At 40.4% G+C, this 21773-nt stretch overlaps 1 protein-coding gene and 2 pseudogenes across 9 annotated transcripts in view; all 3 read left to right on the top strand.

Moving 5' to 3' along the window:
- FHIT (fragile histidine triad diadenosine triphosphatase) overlaps positions 1 to 21773 on the top strand; it is a 1501749-nt gene that overhangs the window by 462344 nt on the left and 1017632 nt on the right. The window lies entirely within an intron of this gene.
- Positions 8795 to 11274, top strand: LOC116559181 (annotated as a pseudogene).
- Positions 12037 to 13329, top strand: LOC116559596 (annotated as a pseudogene).

Below are 21773 nucleotides of genomic sequence, written 5' to 3'. Positions count from 1 at the left end.
AAGCTGTGTATTCTCATTTTGCAAATAGAGAAAGCAGCACAGGGCCCAAAAAGGTGAGCCCAGCCAGTTGCCCAGCTGCAGTGTAGATTGTGATTCAGGCAGCACTGCATCCGAAGCCAGAGTTTGCAGTCATAATGCCACAGGGCCTCACACTGTGTTCTGCTGATTCCTGCCAGAGGGAGCAAGGGCGAGCCCTCCTAGCACTGACCTCTTCCAAAAGGAAGAACCAAGCCTGGGTATTTGTCAAGTTGCCTTCAGGGTAGACCTTTGAATAGGCGGGTAGATATTCTTGAAAATGAATGTGGTGAGTAGATATTCTTTTCCTTCTGCACAGCACTGAAAAATGCTCCTACTTTTCCATCTTCATCTCTTTATGAAGAAGCACTCTACAGTAACTTTGGTAAGTTGTGATTGCCATGGTATTCTGTTGTTTGATGTCCTTAGGTGCTACAGAACAGTCCATGTTTAAGCATCTTGCGAGGACTCGGGCAGTCTGAGCTGAGGTTCACAGAGTCGTTTTTTGGTGTCCTTAACTAAAAGCAAAAGTGGTGACTCATTTTTTGCTGTCCTTAACTAAAGGCAAAAGTGGTGACTATTGTATCAACTTAGGATACAATCAAATCCATGGGTTCCTAAAAGCAGAATGCTGGTTATAGCCTGCTGGTCATGAAATACATTTTTTCTTGTGGTGCAAATACTTTATTATAGGTATTGAAATGTTAGAACATTAGTCCATGAGAGACACAAAAGCCTAATTTTACAAAGTAGGGTCACTCTCTAAAGTAGCTACCATTTGATGGGCTTATATTTGTTAATGTCAGCGGCTACTGGGAGAAAATTTTAATCAGGAGAAATGGACAATAGGAATGAAGAATATAGACCTTCAGAAAAACTGAATTACATGCTCTGGCCCTGCTTTCTGTGTGTGCTACTTCTCAATGTTTCTTTTGATTTTTCCGGACTATCATCCTGGTGTGAAGCCCATTTACCCTTTCACTAAGTTTTTTTCTCTGATAGAGGAAAGGTTTTGCAAGCTGGACTGTTGGAAGCGGAAAGTAGCTTTTTAAGAAAATTCATTGTAATTAGCGTCATAGCTTCACTTACCGAGGCATCATTTCAGAATTTTCTATTCATTCCCTCATTTGGTCCTTTCTAAGATCTTGTGACACGCCCCTACTTCCCCCCTATTTTGTAGATAAGGAAACAAGCTCAGAGTGCCCTGAATCATACAGCTGAGAAGTAGCAACGTCTGACTATTGTTTCAAATACTGTTTGTGCATCAGAATGTCCTGGGAAACTTCTAAACATTAAGTCAAGCTTCCTGAGTTGCAAACTTCTGACCTGCTGTCTCAACTGGAGGGGAGCCTGGGAATCTATTTTTCAAAAGTCCTCCAGGTCACTGTGATGTACAGTCAGACTTGAAAAATGCTGCCATATATTATACCATACATTATACCACATCCTTTGAAATAAATCAAAGTACAGATTCAGTTTGGAGATTTCAATGGTTGCTTTTTCTGGTTCAACACAGCCATCTCTACTTCTGCCTCGAGGGCTACAGAAAGTGCTTTTCAAACGAGGTACATTTTGCTAGATCCTAATGAAAGGATAAGAAGGAGAAAGAGAAAGGGCATGCCAGGCAAAGTGACCACAGGCAAAAGTCACAGAGCTGAAACGGGACTTGAAGTGCCTGGGGGATGTTAAATGTCAATATGCCCGGGCAGATAGTGACAGATGTACCCTGTGTGTTACCAGTTGAATCTGAGTTGGAGTCTGTCTTGGGATGTCCCAGCAGAAATGGCTTTAGCTGTGGAGCACAAAATTCCTCTCTCATTGGTCAGTTTCCTTGACAGTCTGCTTCAGGGCATGCTTACCTACATGCCTCTGCCGGATAGCTTGCTGAAGATGATCAGGCGACGTGCTGACAGGTCAGATGGGGTTCCTGTCTACAAACTCCTTAAGCTCAATTGCAATGGGGTCAGATCCACTGTCAAAAATGATAGTGGATGAGAAATAACTTGCCGCAACACAGTAGGTGCTGAAACAGAGGTTTGAGGTAAAATTAGGAACTCTTCAGCTATTTTGAGGAACTGGCTATAAATCAGAAGGTTTTCTTCCCACCCCAGAATGCTCTTGCTGAAACATGCAGATTCTTCAAGGGAGGAGGTTTGTTCATTTTCTGTTAAAAAATAAATACCTTTGTTAGTTTAGACCCAGCAACTTGTCTTTTCCCATCAATCCTGGGCTACCAAAATATCTATGTTTCTGGACTTTTTTTCTGGTTTAATATTGATTAGAGGAAGTATAGTGAATGCTTCTGTGATGGTAAGATGGGAAGGCCCCAGAGCCAGGAACCATTTGCCTCAAAACAAAAAAACAAAACAAAGCAAAACAAAAACCCACTTAGAATGTTACTCCTAGGAGTTGGCTGATGGCGACTAAACTCATCAACATAACCCCAAGTGGCCCAAATGGCCATTTTAAGCACTATCTCTGTTCAGTTTCCAGGTTACCTGGGTTTGAATTGCCTTTAGTCTCATTTACAAAAGCTTTGTCCTCATTTCCGCAGAAGGCATTTCGTTGGATAAGGACTGGTTTAAGAGAACAACCCTGGGAGAGGGAGGAATGGGGAATTTCATTTGGGGAAAATAAAAGATGCTCTGGAGATGGATGGTGATAATGGCTGCAAAATCATGTGACTGTACCTAATGCCACTGAACTGTAGACTTCAAGACGATTGAAATGGCACATTTTATATTACATGTATTTTACCACAATCAAAACAGGTTGTCATAAAACAGAGAGGCGGCAATATCAATAGCAATGATTACAGCTATTGTTCTTACAATTTTTGCTTTGTAGGAGGCATTGCGTTCAGCACGTTACATAAATTATTTAACCCTTTTAACGAATCTGTAAGTTAGGTACATGACTATCTCATTTTCATAGAGAAGGACTTGAGGATTGAAGGGGTTAAGGAATTGCTGAGGGTCACGTAACAAGCAAATGGCAGAATCCTGATTTAAAACCAGGCAGTTTCATTCCATAGCTCTCTCTTTTGGCTTATGCTCTTAGGCTAAATCACCCAGAGATTGTCCTTTGAGTCTGAGACTCCCTGCACCCAGCAATAATCAGCTGCAGCAAACATCTAAAACCAGTCAAAATTACGAAAAATTCACCTTATCGAATGTCAGCAACTTTGATACATGTAGTATTCTTTTAACAGCAAAGAGATGTGCTCTGATTCTTGCCTGTCTTTACAGTTCACCTCTCTAATCAGATGGAATGATATTCTATTATTTATTGGAAAGATGGTTACCTGAACATTTCTCTTTTCTTTGATGTGGAGTTGTAAAATGCCACTTTCCACTTAAACTTGTGAGCTTCTTAGGAGCAGGAACAGTATCTTTCTCCATGGCAGATAATAGGTGCTCAGTAAAATTTTTGTCTTAATGAATTTCCAGTGATATTAAAGGTATCTGTATAAGTTTTCCTAATAACTAGGGGACAGTATCTGGGTGTATGGTTCATTAATTTAGATCTTAGAATCTACATTCTGAAGGATACATTAGAGATTCTCAATGGGTATAATTTTGGCTCTTGGGAGACATTTGGCAATGTCTGGAGACTGCTGTGGTTGTTATAATTAAGGGAATGTGTGCGCTACTACTGTCTCGTAGGTAGAGGCCAGGGATGAACATCCTGCAATGCACAGGACAGCTTCCACAATAAAGAATTATCTGACCTCAAATGTCAATGGTGTTGATAAAATGGGGGAGCTCCCTGACCCCATTCACGGAGCACATGCGACAGGGGTGTGGCTCTCTGTTCAACCACCATGAGTTCACATCCCTTGTGGGAGAGGGAACACACAGATGGGCAGGTACAGGAGTTAGGATGAGTACTTTGGGCTCTGGTCCCATGTTAGTGCTTAGGAGTGGTGCCTGTGGCCCCACTGTTAAAATGCTCTTTTAGCTCTGCCATCCACAGATGGCTTAAGTGTTAACCAGCTCAATGCTCCCTCTGCCTTTCTGAAAGGACCAATGTGACAGCCTTCTGTAACCCAAGCTCTTGCCCAACATCCTAGAAGAATTCGGTCGTACACAGGCTTGAAGAATGAATGTGGGGTTTTTTGAGTGGTGGAGGTGGCTATCAGTGGGATGGATGGGGAACTGAAAGGGGAATGGAATGGGAAGATGATCTTCCCCTGGAGTTTTGGCTGTTCAGTGGCCAAACTCCTCTCTGACCACGCCCAGCCAAGTTCTTCTCGGCATTCAGACATTCCTTCTCTTCTCTCTTTTTCTGCTGTGCCATCCATCTGCTTTTTTCCTCTTCTCCTTGTCTGCTCCTGGAGCCTGGGGTTTGGGATTTATATAGGCACAGGATAAGGGGATGTGCTGTGCTCAAAGGCAACAGAAATGCCTATTCCCACTTAGGGCCACAGGTCTTCAGGCTTGAGGGTGGGGCCTTTGCCAGGGAACTCTCCTCTTCTATCCAGTATTTCCTTGTCTTCTATCTGTATCACTGGGGAGAGAAATTCTGCTTTAGAGGTCTTATTCTCATTCATTCACTTCACATGTGTTTATTATCTGCATCTTCTTGCTCAGATGAGCCAGACTGCTTGTCCATGACCACACAGATACCTGGTACAGATCCAGAACTTGAACCAATGTCTCAGGGATAGCTCTTCTTCAAATGCATCACGGTGGCCTCTGACAGGCTATTACAGATTCAAATGCCATCCCTGTGGGTCACAGTGGAGCAGGTCCTTCTGAGGCCGATAGGACTCTAAGCCTGTGCTTGGTGCCTGGAGCTGATGGAAAGGGCAATGATCTAAGACGGCTTGTTCAGGCTGCAGAAAGTCTCTGAGCTTTGACTCCCTGAGCTCTTGCTCACTCTTCTGAGGCAGGGATCATTTCGGAGCTTCCTGTGTTTGCTGTGTTCCATTGCTGTGCCAGTCACTCTTCGCTGAACTGTAACACTGTATCATCCACCCTGTTTTCACAGGCTCTATAAGCCATATTACAGACTTCGTTGAAAGAATTATCATGTTCTCACAGCTCTGTGTTTGCAGTAGGCTTAGGACTCTTTTCAGATTTGAGCACTGGTGGTCTTTAATGCGATCTGGTTTTCAACACACATCACATGTTCTCCTCCTCCCTTTCCTCTCCCAGTCTGATTCCTTGCTGCCTTCTGATTATGGTCCGCCTCAGTATGCCGAATCCCACAGCCAAGGCTAACAGGTGCTCTGCAATGCTCAAGGTGCCAGAGTTGATGGATTTTAATCAGGTGAGTGCAGTTTAATGCAAATGCCCCTTTAGCCGAGGCTCATAAACTGGGCTGCTCAATATTATGGTCCCAAATATTAGTTTAATGCTCATGACTTACAGAAATGGCTTTCCTTTGGGGTTAGGTTAGGGGAAAATCAATAAAAACCAGCTGGAAATGGAGAAAGGAACTGTGTACTTACATTCCACTGTGATGTGACCCTGCTCCCACCCCGCAATGCCTTGTACTTATCTTTTTTGTTTTTTTGCCAGCTTACTTTTCCCTCCACATTTAAGACTTCACAGAGATGTGAAAAGCCACTCTGGTTCCTCCATCTATTAAATAGGAAATGCATATGAACAAATAGAAGAATTGCACCATATAATACAGCTGAAATACAATGTTATCATCATTCCACTCTGAGCATTTCTCAGGATGGTTTATGTCCCAGCAGTTAATGGCTTGCTATTGTTGGTGTACCAACACAATGCTATTAGCAACACAGAGTTCTCAGGCTTTCTGTTTAGATTATCTTCGTGTAGGCTAGCTAAAATGTAGATATTTGTAAACGGAATTTGAACAGTGGCCTTTCTTCACAATTTAAAATTCAGATAAGTGTAACCAGTCATGGCCCAACTCTTGTTTATTAATTAAGGCTTTATAATATGGCACCATTTTTGGAAGCTGCAGCTTATGCAAAGAAGAACACTAATTACGTTCTGCATTTTCTGTAATAATGGGGCAGTGTTTTGGACAATGCAGTTTATCCAGACAATGCATCCGGCTCATAATGTAGTTTATTAACAAGGAGTCTCTGAATGTTTAATGGGAAAGTGAGGCAGCTGTGAAAGGGTGGTATAAATAATATTCGTCGCCAGGCTGGGGCAGTGGCAGTATGTTGCATGCTGTTAACCTCAAGAGGTCTTCAAATAGCTTTTATGTACGCCTGCTATATATTTGTTGACCATTGCTGGATACAAAGGAAGTTAAGTGATCTGGGAAAATCTATTCGGTAATTTTCTTTTCCCATTCTCTTAGCACTTGCTGAGGCTTTGAAAACAATAGGACTTTGCATTTGTATGGATCGTTTTTCCTTAGGCTTCTTCAAGAATGGTCACCTTAATATCGTTAGCATTATGGATTTTTTATAATGGTCATGTGTGAGAATCAGAATAGGCTACCATTTTTTCTATAAGGTATTTTTTTCTTATTGAAATAATTCACATATCACAATGTGTATCCTTTAATAATGTGCAACCTGGTGGTTTTAGTATATTTACAAAGTTGAGTGGTCATTACCACTATCAATTCCAGAACATTTTCATCACTCTGAAAAGAAACCCCTAGCCATTAGCCGTCACTATCCTTCCTCTCCGCCTACCTCCTGGTGACTGCCAATCTACTTGATGTCTCTATGAATTTGCCTATTCTGGACATTGCACATAAATGGAATCATATGATGTGTGGTCTTTTGTGACTAGCTTCTTTCACTTAGTGTATTGTTTTCAAGGCTCACCCATGTTGTGAAATATAACAGAACTTCATTTCTTTTTATTGCCAAATAATGCTCCATAGTATGGATATGCCACATTTTGTTTATCCATTCATTATTATTAACAGCCAAAATTGGTATCCACATGTTGGCTGTTAATATTAATGCATTTATGGACTTTTGTATATTTGTGTGTGTGTGTACTTGTATATTTATTTCCTCAGGGGTATATATCTAGGAGTAGGATTGCTGGGTCACATGGTAACTCTATGTTTAACTTTTTAAGGAACTTTCCGATGCTTTTTGAAGCATCGTTTTATATATCCACTTGCCAATATGAGATTTCAAATTTCTCCACAGCCTAGAAAACACTTATTGTCTATCTTCTTGATCATAGCCATTCTAGTGGGTGTGAAGTGGTATCATTATAGAGTTGATTTGCATTTCCTTCTTCACTAATGATGTTCAATTTGTTTTCATGTGCTTATTGGCCATTTATATTTCTTCTTTGTGGGCTGCCATTTTGACCTCTATTTTATAAATGAGGTAACAATGGCACTGAGAGGAAACAAGACTTATTAGGGTACCTGCATGAGGTAACAGCCCATCAGTATTGGAACTGAAGTTTTCTTGCTTAGCAATGCAAAAGCATAGACACTGAGTATCTAGTAATGAAATAAGCTATAAGCGAATTCATTTAGTTTTAATTTTTTTATTTGCAAATGTCAGAAACCCCGCTGTAACTGTGGCTTAATGAAAGTAGGGAGATTTTTGCTTGCCTATCTATAAAGTTAAGATCTTTTTGCCTCCAGAGTGATTGGATTCAGCTACTCAAAGATGGCAGCAGAAATGTCTCTGTCATCTCTTAGTTCTCTTTCCATTGGGTTGGTGGCACACATAGGCATGGTCTTGCTTTGTGGTGATTAGATGGCGACTAGAAGCTTGAACCTTTTATCTTACCAGCTCAGAATGCCAGCAACATATTTTTAAAAATTCTTACCTTTCTCAGTAGTTTCTTCAGTAGGTCTCAAATCTTAGGCTTGAGTAGCATTGGACTGACTTGAATCAATGATTGGCTCCCCAAATCATTCACCAGTGAAATATATTGATTGGTCACTTGCTCATTCTCGGTGGGGAGTGAAGCTAGCTCCATCTGTACCATCTGGAGTGAGAACTGGAGAAGAGGATTTCCCACAGGAGAATGAGAACGATGGTACCAGCACAATGAGGAATGCACGCTAGGGCAAGTGAAACTCATAGATGTCCACTGTGCTATGTAGTTTTTTTCCTTAGTCCTTGATCATTTATCATTTACTGGTTTCTTGTTGTCTATAAATTTAGATAAGATACAGAATCTCTGAAAAGTAATTTTTGGTTTCTTACAAGTGAAGGATTAATCAACCAATGCACATTTATTTTCTCCACTACTGAGAGATCATTTGTTTTAATAAATGCAAATAAGGTTTCTTATAGTTAAAGGTAATTGGTTTTTCATTGTAATTCTTGATGCTGGCCATTTTGTGTCTGAGTTGTTCCTAACTGCTTTGGTTCAGAGTTTAGGAAAAGAAATAATCCCTTGACTATTACTATAACTAAAATTATAGCAATTTATTTATTTAAATCAGCAATCCCTGCGAAGTCATTTACAGTTTGTATGTTTCAGTATGCTTTACAAGGTGCAACAAAAGATTTACTCATCACAGAGTAAATCTTTCTTACAGGATTAAAACTTAAGGGGTAAGGCAAGTCTGGCATAGTCATTAAAGTGGAAACATTGTTTCTTCTTGACTGGTCAACTTTAGAGACAACTTTTCCCATTCTAAGTGGTTTGTCCTCTAAAATATACAGAGATTGAGGCCAGATGGAGTGGCTCATATCTGTAATCTCAGTACTTTGGGAGGCTGAGGTGAGTTGATTGCTTGAGCTCAGGAGTTTGAGACCTTGGTAACATAGCAAGATACTGGTGGTGCACACCTGTGGTCCCAGCTTCTTGCAGGGCTGAAGTGGGAGGATCTCTTGAGCCTGGGAGGAGGAGATTGCAGTGAGCTGTGTTGGTGCCACTGCACTCCAGCCTGGCCAACAAAGTGAAACCCTGTCTCGAAATAATAAATAAATTAAAATATAGAGAGATTGAGATGAAGCAGCAGTTGTATGTTGTTCTCTAGCTTTTGAACAATAAATTGTATGTGTACTTTCATGTGATAGGATTTTCAGCTCACATGTCAACTCTATTTCTTAATAGAAGTAAACAAGATGGACACAATACATCTAGGATACTATGTTCAAAAGTTTTCTTAGGCTGCATGCAGCCTTAGAAGAAGAGAATGTTGTGATCTCTTAAAGATGTCTGTCACAGGCCCGGGAGAGTGAAACAATGGCGCTTGCATTGCATATTTTCCACCATTGCTTACATCTTGAAAGTAAGTCCCAATCCTGAAAGTCTGCAGGATTGGGACAGTTGCCTTGATACTTCAGACCAACAGATGGCTTCTTCTTTCATTGTTCAGATAAAGTGTTTTTTGTTGCCTGTCCAGCTAAGTGTTTTAATCTTCAAGATTACCTTAACTATGGAGACTTGACTTAGGCTTAATATTTTGATCCAGAAATGCATCAAGCATAGAATAAAAACTTCTATCCTAGCAAGACTAGGCATATAAACTCTTTACTCAAAGTATACATGTAATGCCTGCTGGGTGCACAACATTCTGCTAAGGGAGTGTGAAGGTGGTAGGAGACAGGGTCCTCGGCATTAGAGATTTATAGTCTAGATGTAATTAGAGAGAGAGATAAAGGGCTCACCAATGGACCACAGAGCGTACCTATTAAAGGCTAAAGGAATAAAACAGTTTGATAATGAGGAATAAAGGATAGAGTGATCTAGGGAAAATTGTGTGGAGCAGTAGTTTCTTCAGCAAAGTCTAAAAGGAAATGATGGGCATGGGTTGGTGGAAAGGATGGTTGGTTGAGGTGGGAGGGTCGTGGTGAAAAAGACTAAAAGCTACTGACCAATGAATGACAAAACCTAAATCCATCAGCTTGATCCATCAGCTCACTGGCCTAAAAACCAAACAAAACAAAAACAACACAAATAAAAAACCAGATGTGTGCTACACAGGAATATAGAAATAAAACATATTGCAACAATAAAAGATTTCAAGAAAAAAATAGAAAATGTTAGAAAATCTGGAAGTTTCACATAAAATGCAGGTTTTCTTACTTTTCTATAATAACTGAAAGATCTCACAACATTCTGCCTGAACACCTAGTTGACAAGAAATGGCTGAGTGAGCAGCGATTGCCACGGTACGCAAGTGGTTTGCCACAGTCCTCAATCTGAGGACACTTCCTGCGGTCTCCCCATACTGAGGTCAACAGCTAATTTCTCTCTAGCAACCTGCTTTGCTGTTGAAACTCTTTATAAAAAACTTGTCCAGCAAAGTTTGAAAAATGAAAAATATATTTTCAAAAGTCTGTTAAAAAAAGATAGGGGTGAGGTTGGATGGGGAAATAGTGCATTTAATCTGCAATCATGGGGCCGGGCATGGTGGCTCACACCTGTAATCCCAGCACTTTGAGAGGTTGAGGCAAGCAGATCACCTTAGGTCAGGAGTTTGAGACCAGCTTGGCCAACATGGCATAACCACATCTCTACTGAAAATACAAAGGAAATTAGCCAATGGTGGTGGTTTGCATCTCTAGTCCCAGCTACTCTGGAGGCCGAGGCAAGAGAATCACTTGAGCCCGGGAGGTGGAGATTGCAGTGAGCCGAGATTGCACTACTGCACTCCAACCTGGGCTACAGAGCAAGACTCTGTCGAAAAGAAAAACACACACACACACACAAAAAAAAAACAAAAAAAAAAAAAACAAGGCTTTGCAGACACTGCTGCTGCCAGGAGTCCAGTACTATCAGCCATGGTCAGTCCTACTGTGTGCTTCCACATCTCTGTCAACGGCGAGCCCTTGGGTCTTGTCTCCTTCAAGCTGTTTGCAGACAAGCTTCTAAAGACAGCAGAAAACTTTCGGGCTCTGAGCACTGGCGAGAAGGGACTTGGCTATAAGGGTTTCTGCTTTCACAGAATTATTCCAGAGTTCACACGCCATAATGGCACTGGTGGCAAGTCCATCTATGGGGAGAAATTTGATGATGAGAACTTCATCCCAAAGCATACAGGTCCTGGCATCTTGCTTCTGGCAAATGCTGGATCCAACACAAATGGCTCCCAGTTTTTCATCTGCACTGCCAATACTGAGTGGTTGGATGGAGAGCATGTGGTCTCTGGCTTGGTGAAAGAAGGCATGAATATCATGGAGGCCATGGAGTGATTTGGGACCAGGAATGGCAAGATTAGCAAGAAGGCCACCGTTGCTGACTGTGGACAACTCTAAAAAGTTTGACTTGTGTTTTATCTTAACCACCAGACCATTCCTTCCATAGCTCAGGCGAGCGCCCCTCCACCCCATTTGCTCCCAGTAGCCTATCATCTTTGTTCTCTCTCTGCAGTTCCCTTTGGGTTCCAGAGTTAAGTTTATGATTATGAAATAAAAACTAAGTAACAATTTAAAAAATGCAATCAAGTGTAATTGTTACAGTAGGCAGCTAGTCAGGTACGAGTTGGGGCAGTAGAGGGACACCCACATCTCACTGGGAATGCCAGGCGACCATCAGGCGATGGTCAGGCAGTTGTTAAGATGGTTTGCTCAAATAATAATTGGTTGCAGCTGGCGCCAGGGAACGACAGTCTCCCAATAGATAGAAAAAAACCTGAAACTGGTGATCAGCCGCTTCCCAATAAGATCTCAGAAGGTGGGCAAGTGGGATCCGGCATGTGCTCTAAGAGGCAAAATGGAGGAGTTTAACTGGCGTATGACCTTATAGGTACGCTTGACAGGTAAGGGAAGAAAGCCTCAAGTGAGTATGCATGCAACCGCAGTAAACACACTGCGCATGCGGCCCCTCTCAAGCGGTATCAGGCCACCCAGGATGTGGACAGCCCATCCCGAGGGAAGAATCAGGGGAGAAGGGAGGCGAGAGCCTGGAAGTACGCCAATGTATGAAATCCCAAGTCAAACTGTGCACTTGATCTCTCAAGGGGGCCACCTGCTTGGCCCCCTTCCAAGTATACTTTTTACTTTGTTTCATTCCAGCTCTAAAGCTTTCTAATATAACTTTCTCTCCTGCTCTAAAACTTGCTCTAGTGTCTCCTTCTGCCTTATGCCCTTTGGTGGAATTCTTTGTTCTGAAGCGGCAAGAATTGAGGTTGCTGCAGACTCGTATGGATTCACTGCTGGTAAAATTCTTTGGTGCCACGTGACTCGGATATGTTCAACCAGTAACATACTGCTGTCTTATTTTTATTTTTCATCATCATTATTATTATTATTTTTGAGGCAGAGTCTCACTCTGTCGCCCAGGCTGGAGGGCAGTGGTGTGACTATGGCTCACTGCAACCTCCACCTCCCAGGTTCAAGTGATTCTCCTGCCTCAACCTCCCAAGTAGCTGGCATTAAGGTGCATGCCACCACACCTGGCTAATTTTTTTTTTTAATTTTTATTAGAGGTTGGATTTCACTGTGTTAGCCTGGATGGTCTCAATCTCCTCACCTCATATTCCACCTGCCTCAGCCTCCCAAAGTGTTAGCATGATAGGCGTGAGTGACTGCACCCAGCCTGTCTTATTTTTCTTAACATTAGATGTTCATTTATTTACAGTACCTCCCAACTCAATGGGCATTTGAACTTGCGTTTTTCCTAGGATTGGCTAAAAGTGCCAGGTAGGCAAAGGCAGTAGGGTGATGGCAGTAGGGTGGTGGCAGTGGCAGTAGGATGGTGGCAGTAGGGTGGTGGCAGTAGGGTGGTGGCAGCGGCAGTGGCTCCAGAGGCTGCAGTCCAGGTCCTGACCTCAGCTCCAGATCCACTGTAGTGACACTTGCTGAGCGGCTGCTGCTCCAGACCACTCTCTTGGCCACAGTCTTGGGCTGTTTCATCAGCATCCATGTATGTGCTGAGGAGTGCTTAAGTGAGTCACCTCAGGCACCAAGATGGGCCTTAGAAGGTGGCTGAGGGTGGCTTCCTGGACATCACCATGGAGATTGCAGGACCTGATAATAAAGGGATTTATAAAGGAGACCAAGAATCCAGTGGGAAATACACATTTGCTGCTCCCATGGATGGAGCACATCAATTTTATTTTAGTAACTGAGTGTCCACCATGACTCCAAAGACAGTGATATTCACCACTGATACTGGGGAGGCTCCAAAAGGACAAGACATGGAAACAGAAGCTCACCAGGACAAGCTAGTAGAAATGATCAATGAACTGGCTGTGGCCGTGACAGCTGTATGGCATGAAGAGGAATACACAAAAGTCTGGGAGAGGATACGGAGCGCCATCAGTGACAACACAAACACCCAGTGGTCCTTCGGTCCTTCTTTGAAGCTCTTGTTCTAATTGCCATTACATTGGGACATATCGACTACCTGAAGAGATTTTTTGAAGTCCAGAGGTTTTTTTTTTTATTTTTGAGACGGAGTCTTGCTCTGTTACCAGGCTAGAGTGCAGTGGGGCGATCTCGGCTTACTGCAATCTCTGCCTCCCGTGTTCAAGCGATTCTCCTGCCTCAGCCTCCTGAGAAGCTAGGATTACAGGCGTGTACCACCACACCCAGATAATTTTTGTACTTTTGGTAGAGATGGGGTTTCACCACATTGGCCAGGAGGGTTTTGATCTCCTGACCACATGATTTTAAAAGCCTGTTTCTGATAATTCCAAACTCATAACTTACTGTTTACCAAACACCTTGATCATAATGTTATATGTCATTAATTTCTATGTTTTTATTTTCTGAACTATACAGTCACAGTTTATGTTTCTTTGTGATTAATAGATATTGGAAGAAAACACCTTTTAAGGGAAATTATAGTGAAAATTTGACAATGGATTGGCATGATTTCTTAACTGAATGCTGCCTCCATTATATAGGTCCTTCCAGAACTTAAATGCTGGAATTGAAATATAGGAATATAGTTTTTTAAAGCATCTCCTTTTCCTTTTGTTTTTATAATAAAATGCAGTTTGTTCAGGAAATCAGCACAAAGCGTGATAGTACTTTACTGAAATGACTACATTCTGTGGATTCCCTCATTCTGTTGGAATAGTCATTAAAGATTCATTTTGTTGAGTCCTTATGAGAAACAATAGTGTGAATCTTGACATTTTCTATGCATGCTCATGCAGAGCAATCTGGCTTGGGCGTATGCTGTCAGGCTGGGCACTTTTATACTTTGTTTTCATGTTTTGCTTTAAGGATGAGACTTGCCCCAGTATATATTTTTCCCCATACATTTCACATTGAACCTTAGGACACAGTCGCCTCCACTTAAATTGATGATATAGCAGCCTATAACCATTCTTTGTTTGTTTGTTTGTTTGTTTTGCATAACTTTCTAAGAAGTCTCAGTTAAAAGCCAATTCTCTGGTTTTCCCACTGAATGGTGGCTCTTTTTCTTTCCACACTGGCACATCCACTTTCTCCACTTTTGGCATCTAGGAAGTATGCATTCACTTAATTGGAAAAATCTGGATTTCTGAAGCCAAAGGGTTAAAGCCTCTTACATTTCATTGTAGGGATACACAGCTGCTATTTTGTTTTTGATCCCTGGCCTTTGGGCCACTGTTTAACTAGGGCACTGAACATCAGTGTCAGCACGAGTGTTTTTGTTTTTGTTTCTCTTGAGTCTTTCTTTGTTGACATATGTGAATTTTGTTTTATGTAAAATGAAATAACTTTCTCTTGTTCTCTGATGATGGGTTTAAAATTAAAGGACCATCTGGTTTTGATGTGGGGATGATCCAGGATTATGTTATGACTGATGTATATTAGTTACTTGTACATTTTTGGAGATCTTTGCAAGGGGAAAACTACAAGTAATGAGTTTCATATATCTAACTTAAATTTGTTACAGGATTTCATGTTTAGGATAAACAATTTTTCAGCCTTGGGTGAGAACAGTTTTGACAGTTTATTGATAAGGTGACTGTTTCACCTTAGGACAACTGTTGCATGCCGTGTGTGTGTGTGTGTGTGTGTGTGTGTGTGTGTGTGTGTGTGAGAGAGAGAGAGAGAGAGAAAACACTTCAAAATTTATTTACAAGATGTGAATTTTAAATTGGATGTGTATCTAATATGCCCCAGTTTCAGTAAATAAAATAATTGTTTAAAACAATTCTTTTTAAACAACAAAGCAAAACAAAATAAATCAACTGCAAGGTAGAATTTAGTGAGAAGAGTGGAGAAGGTAGAAAATTTCAATCTGGCTGGAGTAGAAACCATTGTTTTTGTCTCATTTTACCTGCAAAGACTTGAGGGAAAGGCATAAATCATAAACTGAAGAATGTAGTTTTGACCTGTCTTAAAGGGTGGGTATTGAGGGTCAGAAGTATTACTAACAGTAAGGTTAATGAGCATTAAAAGAAAGGAGTTAATGTGGATCTGCCAGAAATGAAGTAACCAGACTACTCTTCCTTTTGACAGGGTTATTGGAGTAGAAGATAAAGTCCAGGTTGAGAAAGAGTGTATTTCAACAATGTATATGTATTTCACGGTATTTTTGTGGTCGAGACTGAGAAATATGACATAGTTGATAGCTCACCCACGAATTTAGAGCTGGTAGGAGAATTTTTACATTATACATAGCATTTTAAAGGTTTGCCACAATCTTTAAGCTGTGTTATGAAAAATGAAGTAGACATTTCTCTTCCTATTTGGTTACAGACATACTATCCTCCTTTTAAATTACTGTTTAATGAAGCAAATTATTTGATCCAGGTTTTCATTGATAAAATACTTTGGATAATATTCTAGTAATAGGACAAATGCTCTTTGATCTCTTGGATGCGTTTTATTTTCTAGAGTCACATAGTAAGTTATCTTTGCTTTCCTATAATGGGGCTGCCGCCTCATTCACATTTTATATTGATATAGTCTTCTGACCATACAAACTCTACCACAGCATCACAGTAGAGTCACTATCTGCTTCTATTGCTGTTAGCTGGATTAGTCTTATCATAATTACGCCTTTGCCGTAGCTGCTTTGGCTTCCCTATCTCTTTCTTGTTTATCTCAGTTAAAATATATAAAAGTGTATTAACATTTTGATACACTGAATTCTCTGGAGGGCTGTGCCCTATATTAAATTTTAGTTTTCTAACTATAGGGAAGGAGTGGAGGGACTTGGAACATTTATGACACTGAGCTTTTATTATATTGTGAGCTTTCCTTCAGCACTTTAAGGATCCATCTTTCTCAGTATGGGTAGAAGTGGGGAAACTGAAAGGGAAATTGTTTTCTGCATTTTCTATAATAGCTTTTATTTAAGAATGATAAAGCAATATTTACTAAGCTCAGACCAGTTCCACAACAGACAGTACTGAAAATCCCAGTGGAAATGCAGTGATGTTTCTATGTGGAGAGGAAATAAACTTCAAAATGTTATTTGGTGTATAAAGTTATTATAAATATATTGAAGAGAGCTTTGCCTAGTGTAAAAAAGACTCAACTTGGAATTGAGTTAGCTATGCTTAACCCTTATGTGTCTGTTTGCTTCTATTCTGAAACCATATGGAGGCACAATGAAGAGGACAAACACAGACTGCAGGGTTCAAGGTCTCTACCTCTTAAGCAGGCCAATTAACATTTTTACTTCATTTTCCTCTTATATAAAATAGAAATAATAATAGTACTTACTTCATACACCTTGGATTAAATAAATTAGTTGCCATCTTTCAGGGCTATATAATGTAAGACTCAATACATGTCAGCGATTTATTGCTGTATTTATCATTAAGGACTCAGCCAGTATAGTGAGAGAGAATTAGACTTGACTGACTTTTCTGCCATAAAGTTATTTGAACCTGGGAAAATCAACTGCTTTCTGTTGTCTACATTTTCTCCACTGAAAACTGACAAGACTCACCCCACTACATGGCTGGGAAGCACTCCCAAGATCAAGTTGCTCCATAGCGTTAGTCTTTTCAGTCATTTTTACTTGGATTTTGCCCTATAGACAAACACAGAAAGGGTAGTTTTGAAAATTGATGCCATCTATTATATTATTGTTTAACGAATTCCTAATTTTCAGATTGGAAGTAATTGACTTCATATCTCCATTTCTAATCTGATTCTAATTGATTTACTCCATCAATCATCTAGTCACTAATACGATTTTGGAGTGTTGACAAAACCCTTTCAGCTATCAAATAAATCTTACTGAGATCTTGAGTGATAAGATTTCCTACACTTTGTTGAGTTAGAAAGGGAGACTAACCCTTTGTTGTCAGCATCTTAATCAGAACTGGGAATGTTATCTACCAGTGCTAGAGTTTGGCTTATTTTACATATTTTGCATACGTGCTTAGCTACTATTTGTTGGAAATTGCTATACAACATTACTTGGCCCCCACTTCTCAGTGCCATTCCTCCCCTCAATTTTTTAAAATCGCTTTTCCTGCTTGTTCTATGACCAAAGGAAAATTATTTTGCATCAGCGTGCCTTAATATCATCATCTGTAAAATGGAGATGACATTTCTACCTGTCTCATGGTGTTGGAAGGAAGATGATATAAGTTAAAGTGTGTGTAGTGCTTATAAGTTGATGAATTTAATTAAATGCAAGTGCAGTGCCTGGCACATACTAAGTACTAAATAGCTGCTAGTTACTATTATTAGTCGTAGTACTAGCACCAGTGGTATGAATGGTGGTACTGCTTCCTGATGTAGCAAAACACTAAGCATATTCCTAAAATTGAAAAAAAGAAGACCAATTGCAAAGTTTCTATAAAGGCTCTCAGGCAGTTTGTTATATGCATAGATTCTGTGTTTTGGTACTTGTTACCTTAATTTGTATAGACAAATTACCTGAAACTATTTCTGGGGATGATTCAAAAGATGCCCTAAAAGAATAAAGTTGGACCCCCTACCTCACACTATATACAAAAATTACCTTAAAGCATCAAAGGCCTAAATGGAAAAGCTAAAACTATAACATTATTAGACAAAAACACAGACATAAATCTTCATGACCTTGTGTTAGGTAATGGTTTCATAGCTATGATGCCAAAAGCACAGTAATGCAAGAAAAAAAAGACAGACAGATTGGACATCCTAAAAATTAAAACTTTTATGCTTTAAAGGACATCATTGAGAGAATAAAAATAACCCACAAATTAGAAGAAATGTTTTGCAAATTATTTATCTGATAAGAAACTTGGGTATGGAATATGAATATACAAATAATTCTTACAAATCAATAATAAAAAGACAAATAGCCCAGTTAAAATGAGACAAATAGGTCTGAATAGACATTTCTCCAAAGAAGATATGCAAATGGCTAATAAGCCCATGGAAAGATGCCTACCATCATTAGCCATCAGGGAAGTGCAAATCAAAACCATAATAAGGTACCATATCACACCCACTAAGAGGGCTGTTAGCAAAAAGACAGATAAGGCTGAGAGAGGTGGTTCACACCTATAATCCCAGCACTTTGGAAGGCTGAGGTGGGCGGGGCCAGGTTTTTGAGACCAGCCTGGCCAACATGATGAAACCCCATCTCTACTAAAAATACAAAAATTAGCCAGGCATGGTAGGCTGTGCCTGTAATCCCAGCTACTCACGAGGCTGGATTGTATCCCTGCACTCCAGCCTGGGGGACAGAGTGAGACTCTGTCTCAAAAAAGAAAAAAAAAAAAAAAAGACAGATAATAATAACTAATAACTGTTAACAAGGATGTGGAGAAATTAGAACTCTCTTTCACTGCTATTGGCAAGTAAACGGTGCAGCTACTTTGGAAAACAGTTTGAAAATTTCCCAAAAAGTTAAACCTATATATGATCCAGCAATTCCACACTTAGTTGTCTATCCAAGGGGAATGTAATCATATGTGCATAAAAAAATTGCATACAAATGTTCATAGTAGCACTATTCATAGTGGCCAAAAAGTAGAAAAAACAGAAATTTCCATTTAGTGATGAATGGATAAATGCAATGTGGTATATCCATACAATGAAATATTATTCAGCAATAAAAAGAAATGTAGTGCTGATACTTGTTACATCATGGATGAATCTTGAAAACATTTTGGTAAGTGAAAGAAGCCACTCACAGAAGACCACATATTGTATGACTCTATGTGAAATGTCGAGAATAGGTAAATCCATAGCGACAGAAAGTCTAGTGGCTGCCTAGGGCTGGGTGGTTGGGAGGCAATGGGTAGTGACTCTAAATGGATATAGGGTTTCTTTATGGGGTGATGAAAACGTTCTGAAATTGATTGTGGTCATGGTTGCACAACTCTATGAATAAAAATCTTGAATTGTACACATTAGATTGATTAATTGTATGACATATGAATTATATCTTTAAAACGCTGTTATAAAAACAAAAAAGAGATGCCACAGGGCTTGTTTTCTATGAAAGAAGCTTGAAATATGCTAGAATGAAAGCTTTGCTGGCTGCCACCGCATAAGTTCTGTGAGGCCTGGGAGTTTAATTCTTTGCTGTATCTAGAAATAGAGGCACACAGTAGAATGTTGAATGAGCATCTGTACTGGTGGTCCTCAAGAGCACTCTCAAGGTTCTGTAAGTCTCTAGGAGGACTCCTGGGACTCAGCGTTGTTATCCTCTGGTTATAGTTTGCTACAGCGAAAAAATACAAAGTAAAATCAGTATGGGGAAAAGGTGCATGGTGTGCAGTCTGGAGAAATCAGGAATAAGCTTCCAAGAGTCCTCTTCCAGTGCAGTCACACAGGATGCTTAGTTCCTTAAGCAACAAGCTGCAACAAGTGTGAAGTGTTGCCTACCAAGGCGACTCATTAGAGACTCAGTGCCCAAGGTTACTGCTGGGAGCTGATCTGCCTAGCACATACCCACATTCCAGACTCCCAGAAAAAAAGCAGTGTTCAGCATAAACCACATTGTTTGTACAAACAGGTGAGGTATAGTGGCTGCTCTGTAATTTAGGAAAAATGTTATGTCAGTGTAGGGAATTGTTTACCAGCTCAATTTCCCAGTTGCCAATCAAAGGCCAACACTGCAAACTGGCCTTCTAAGATAGGCCATCTCGGGCCTGCTCTATGTTAACTCTTTCCTGCACAGTGAACTGAAGAATGCCAGGTTCCAAATTTCTGTTTTATGTGCAACAAGCCTATATGTGCAAAAGGTGTTAGGAAGAGGAATCAGCATGCCCTGGGAAGAGTGCTGCCTTGCACACAGCTGGAAATACATTCTGTGCTCATCTCTAATGAGGAAGAAGTGTCTAGAGGGGAGTCTGCAGTCTGGATTTTCCTCCTGATGCCCAAAAATGAGTGAATTAAGACTTAAAGTTGGCCAGGCACAGTGGTTCATTGCCTATAATCCCAGCACTTTGGGATGCTGAGACAGGCGAATCACTGGAGGTCAGGAGTTCGAGACCAGCCTACCCAACATGGTGAAATCTCGCTTCTAATAAAAATACAAAAAATTACCTGAGCGTTGTGGCTCGTGCCTATAGTCCTAGATACTTGGGAGCCTGAGGCAGGAGAATCACTTGAATCCTGGAGGCAGAGGTTGCACTGAGCTGAGATTACAACACAGCACTTTAGCCTGAGGAACAGGGTGAGACTCCATCTCAAAAAAAAAAAAAAAAAAAAAGTTAAAGTAGCAGTTCTCATCCAGTATGATTTTACCCTCCAGAGGACATATGGTCATGTCTAAAGACATTTTTGTTGTCACAGCTGTGGGTGGGGGATGCTACTAGCATCTACAAGGTGGAGACCAGGGATGTTTCTAAACATCCTGCAATGCACAAGATAGCCCTTGACAGCAAAGAATGACCTAGGCCAAAATGTCTACGGTTCCAAGGTTGAAAAATCCTGCCTTAGAGAATACTTAACAGTGGAGAGTACAGTGTAAGACAGTTACCTAGTAAATCTTCAAGGAGGAGTGAGACAAATAGGGAAATCAGGCAATAACTACCCCACCTGTTATGCCTCCCCAACCCCTGCTCCCTTTCGTATTTCATCTATAACCTGAAAATGATAAATTCTCTATTTATTCCACAGTATTAATAGGGGACTAGAAAAGGATGCTGTGAGCAGAATGAAAAAGACACCCTCTTCTTTGAATATAATGGCCCTGATTTTAGGGTTTCGGATCTGCCGCTCAGAGGGGTAGCTCAGCCTTCGACTCGGAAGGAATATGCAAGGATAGAAATATCAGCCTTCATATTTTCATCACTGAATTCCTAATAGCTGAGAGTTATTCCTAACCATATCATCTCCGAGCCTTTCGTATTTACCACTGTTGTTTATAGCCTCGTTTCCTTCCTTCTCTTTTCATAATATCTTTTGAAGTGGAAGCTAATGTGAATTTCGGTGCTCTTCAACTCCTAGCTGGTATGTCTAACACCATCAGATTGAATTAATTTGAACTATTAAGCATGAAGTACATATTACCATGGAGCTTATTCCAGATGTACTATTGTTAGTTTAATTGTTACAGCTAATCGTTGATTGTGGTTTTTCTGGGTGCTTGAAATAATAATAATAATAATTCTCTTTTTTATAGTGCCTTTCATTTGAGAATCTTGAAAAGCCTGTGTCCTGGAACCACTTATTGTAAAATTGTCATTATCTGTGTATTCTCATTTGGCTGAAGTTCGGGGAGGACTATGCCAGTGTATGATTTTAAAAGCCAAGAAAAATTTATATTCATGAATCATGCTTTTTTTTTTTACCACCTTGGAGAAGCAGGGGGAGGGGAATTTAGCCCACTGGGATATTATTTCCAGAGAGCAATTCTGTTCCTTTTGTAACAATTCTGAGGCCTTTGTGTTGGCTTGGTATCAGCTCTGACTTGGTAGGTTATAATTGTAAATGGTTCTCAGATCGTGCGAGGCCTGCATTCTATGTTGTTTTTCAAACCAAGGGTGTGTGTGTGTGTGTGTGTGTGTGTGTGTGTGTGTGTGTGTGTGTG

The sequence above is a fragment of the Sapajus apella genome, unplaced genomic scaffold (assembly GCF_009761245.1).
Source record: "Sapajus apella isolate SASKATOON/1434 unplaced genomic scaffold, GSC_monkey_1.0 scaffold23, whole genome shotgun sequence".
NCBI lineage: Eukaryota > Metazoa > Chordata > Mammalia > Primates > Cebidae > Sapajus > Sapajus apella.
The sequence above is the reverse complement of the archived record's forward strand: the minus strand, read 5'-3'. Positions and strand labels throughout refer to the sequence as shown.